Genomic DNA, 4,651 nt, shown 5'->3' with positions numbered 1-4,651 from the left:
TACTTAATGTTAATTCAAATACCATTGATGTCAGTCACACTAATGCTAGGCCAAAATTTACTCATAGACCAAAAACACAAGCCTCTTAATTACCATCTCCAAACTTTCTTCCATATATAATGAAGGGAGGAGGAATAGACAGATTCAGTTAACCCTTTACTGTCTTTGTTACCAAAAGTGAGGTTTTAAAAAAAATTTTCAAGATCTTTGGACTATCACTTTGGCTCAATAAGTAACTTTTACTGTATCCTGCAATCCTGTGTTATAACATTATGCTTTGAAGACTTTAATACTTGAAATATTTAGGTTATTAAATCAGTCTCTAGAGTGCAGTAAGACACAAAAGCTTCAGGAACCACATTCATCTTCCCAACACCCTTTCCTGAACTGCCTGCAGACCAGGTAAATTGTTTTGCAAGCAACATCTATCCTAAAGCCTAAAGTGATATCTGAGATATCAGTTATCTACAGTGGTTTATAATCAGCTATAGTGCTTTTCAGTGCCAAAATGCTAGCAATTTAAAAATCTCCTTTCAGGCATAAGGATTACTAATCCAACATAGACTAGATAGCAGGATGGCCTTTTTGTTTAAAGTATTGCTAATTATTTTTGTTTGAGCAAAATGGTGTGTTTCTTAAGGTAATATTTCTCCTGTCAAATGCAGAAGGCTAATACGACCCCTTAACCAACCAAAGTCATAAAAAATTAATAAGACCACCGTTTAGCTGATGAACTTGAATTAAAAGCATTGGGTAAGTCTCTTGCAAGAGACAATGTGTTCTGAAGAAAATCCTCCTCCCGCTCTTCCTATCAGAAGCAGAGAGCTATCAATCTCTCATCTCTTCAGAGTGGAAGCAACCTGAGCTCCATCCTCTTTAGCATATCATAGATTGTGGATGTATATCAGGCCTATTATTTTTAAAAGGGATAGTTTCCTCTCATCCATGACACTGTTCTAAATTCTGTTGTTCATTATTACTTTACACAATTTAAACTACAGTCTAACTACATATCTACAAACAAGCATTGTCATTTTTTTCTTCAGACTTTCTCAAAGTGAAGCTCTTTTATTCAGTGCTTTCTGTACAGATACTAGAAATACTCTTAACAACTTCATTGGCTCCTCTTCCCTCATCCTTTCCTCTTACTTTAGACAGTAGAGTTGTCTCTATGCCCCAATCCAGCAGGAAACAGTTACAGAAGACTAATCTTCATCCCTGTTCCCTAGCTAAAAATGAGAACATTTTAAAACAACCAGAGGGGGAAATGAAAGGACAGAAGACCAAAATGTATTTGATATAGTCAAGGCGTAACCATTTTAACATTGCCTAGTTCTGCCATTTTATTGAGTTTGCTTTAATTTACCCTGTAATCATTAGGACAGAACAGGTTTCCTGGAGATAGCTATTAATAATTGTCTTACAGCGCTCCCCTCCAAGTCTTCTTTGTACTGTTTACTTTTCTATTCCAAATATTTCTATTTCAACCATAAAGAACCAAGATGACCTAATCTATTGTGATCAGCCTTTCATGATGTATGTGACACAAATAGACTCCATTACCATGGCAAAAGTTATGTGTTAGCTCACCCATCTGCATGCTGTCCATCACCATGATGTCGGTACTTGCTTACCTGTCCCTTTGTGATGCAAAACAGATCACCACCCAATCACCTTAACCACCTGACCTCATCAAAGGAAAGTTTTAAAAAGCATTAAACCTCAAGCAGCCGAAGCCTTACTTCTATTTAAACTTTGCCCTTCCCCTCATCTTGGGGAGGTGAATCTTCTCTCTCACTCTCTAATCTAATTTCTAAATAAACTATGTTTTCCAATCTAATTTCTGTACAATTCTTTGCATTTGCCCATAGCACCAGCTCAGCACACCAGCCCACCGACCTAACAATTCTCACAGACCTAACAAGAATGCTGCAAAATATTTGAGTTTTATAAAAGGCAAAATAGCTAAAAAACACTTTGAGTTAGATAATTCTCTTCTTCCAGAAAACTTTTCTTCAGTTATCAAAAACCAGCAAGCAAATTTTAAGATGCTGTGGCTTTGAACAGCATGATTTTTTACAGGACAAAGTCTTGTCTACAATGTAGTCAGTGCTGTGTTTCTATAGTTTGTTTTATTTTTAAGAATAATTTTTAGTATAGATTTTCTGTCTAGCCTCTACTTGTTGTAATAGAGTTGCATGCGTTCTCTTCATATAATTGGTCAGAAAAGATTAGAGACTGAGTTACCGAAAATTATTATTTTGGATCTCAAACTTACCTTTATGAATTAACTCTTAAAAGGATCATTGTCGTGATTACCTTATTTTGATTCAGCTGTTATAATGGAGTCACAAGACAATTACTCTTTTGGGAAGATAGAATTTTATTGAAAGAAAAGTAAATGTGCACTTTCCATGACTCTTCATGTAAATAAATTTTGGAAAAAAAATAAAGCAGAAAGAGGTGTGAATTTAAGTAAAGTGAGATGTTCTACTTTAATCAGGTATAAGCTTTTTGGAATGATAACAAATGCAAAGCCATTTTTCAAAGAGAGAGAAAAATGGCAAAACTGAAAACTGAGCAAGAACCTAGCCACATGGGTACAAGAACCATAACATCAAAGTAAGCTTGGTTTTTAGATTTTGGAGTAGCCAGTGGTAGATTATTTTTATAATCTATATTTTTTATTTGTTTTTGTTGGTCACTCAGCACACTCTCAATGAAACTTACCATCTATTATTTGCTTTTTTTTTTTTTGGATTTCGGGATGAAGCTAATCAATTCCTGTGGTTAGACAGTGGCAAGGCAGACTTTAATAAGGGGGGAAAAAGTCAAAGATTTTGAGCTGAACCAGTTAAAAGATAGTTACAGATGCCTGAATTGACCTGAGTTTGCAATGGTGTGAATTATTGAAGTAAAATATGGCATCAGAGGAATTGCAGAATGAAAATTTAACTTTATAAGAGTACTAGAGACTTTATACTATAAAGAATGTGAGAACAGACAAAGAGATAGAATCTTAAGGACATAATTTCTAACATTTATGTGTTTAGAAATATTTCAGCCCTAGTGAAAATGATGTTATACAAAGACTAGAATGACAATATAAGCACATCAATAAATATTTAATACAAAAGTTTGAGGATAGGTATAGATATATAAATGACACAATAAATTGGCAGTTCTAAAATGCTATGCTGAAGGACTTAAATAAAGCTTTATTTGAAAATATGCTAAGATACAAATGTACTATTAATTAAAACAAGAAATTTTCTTCTCTAGTTTCTAACCATAGAGGCACCCAACATTATTTTCAGGTTTACTCAATTTTAAAAATGTATTCTTTGCATGAACCTATTTCTCTCAAACACTCTTTTGATTGCCTTCTTAACATTGCTGTTCCTCAAGTTGGAGATGATGGAATTCAGCATGGAAGTCACAATGGTGTAAAATATTGACACTATCATGTCATGATACAAAGCATAGCTACAACTTGGTCTCACATGCAAGAAGAGGATAGTCCTATGATAAACGGACACTCCAGTTATGTGAGCTCTACATGTGAAGAGCACTTTTCACCTCCCTTGAGCAGAACACATATTTAGAATGGCCAACAGAATGAAACCACAGGAAATCAGGACAATTGAGTTAGTGACTATCTTAATGGAACCCACAAAATAGAAGAGTAGAAGCTGGTTTGTGTGAGTGTCAGAACAAGAAATAGCAAGGAGAGGAAAAATATTACAAAAGATGTGTCTAATTTCATTAGATCCACCGAAGGACAGGCTAAAGTAGCCACTGTAAGTAAAGTGGCATGTAAAATTCCACCAACATAAAAAACAGTAATTAGTGGCATGTAGACCCTAGGTGACAGTGTTCACTGAATACAGAAATGAGATATAGATGGCTACATAGTAATCATAAGCCATTGAAATCAAGAGAAAACATTCTGTGATCTCAAAAGTAACAAAGGGAAGTAACTGTGTTGCACATAGAAGAAATGAAGTTGATTTATTTTCTTCCAGGAAATTGACTAACATTTCTGGGGTAAGGACTGTTGAACAGCAGTCATCCAGGAAAGAGAAAACACTCAGAAAATAGTATATGGAGTTTTGTACCCATGTACTAGTGACCAATAAAACTAATCCTAAATTTTCTATTAGAATAAAAAGGTAGATTGCCAAAAATAATAAAATAGGAAGATTTGAAGGTCAAGATTGCCAGTGAAGCCCATCAATATAAACATGGTGACTTTAGCCACATTGTTCAACTGAATCTTGTATAAATCCACATCTGAAGGCAACCCCAACATTTCAGTTATTGAGTTGTTGGGTTTTAAAGACAATGTCTTGTATAGATAGAGTCCTTCCAACTCCATCCAACTGTATCTTTATGTTTGTTTTGAAAAGGCAAAATGAAATTCTTGCCAGTGAAGAAATAGGCAGTGAGGAAGAAGTTGGGTCCAAGTAGATACGTTACTCTGTTTAAATAAATTAATTATTTAATTCAATTGTTGGCTAAACTTATCTTGTTAAAAATGCACCAATTTGGGGATTTGTGGGAAGATGGTGATGGCATCGGTGGATCCGTGAGACTCTCTGAATGCAGATTTGCATTGCCCCACCCACCTATCAGAGCCTCCACCTCAGTT

At 34.9% G+C, this 4,651-nt stretch overlaps 1 pseudogene; it reads right to left on the bottom strand.

Annotated features, from left to right (window-relative positions):
* Positions 1-3,329: 3,329 nt before the first annotated feature.
* Positions 3,330-4,312, bottom strand: LOC103274316 (annotated as a pseudogene).
* Positions 4,313-4,651: the final 339 nt, after the last annotated feature.

This window comes from Carlito syrichta, unplaced genomic scaffold (assembly GCF_000164805.1).
Source record: "Carlito syrichta isolate Samal-C Ts95f unplaced genomic scaffold, Tarsius_syrichta-2.0.1 Scaffold314716, whole genome shotgun sequence".
In the NCBI taxonomy this organism is placed as follows: domain Eukaryota; kingdom Metazoa; phylum Chordata; class Mammalia; order Primates; family Tarsiidae; genus Carlito; species Carlito syrichta.
The sequence above is the reverse complement of the archived record's forward strand: the minus strand, read 5'-3'. Positions and strand labels throughout refer to the sequence as shown.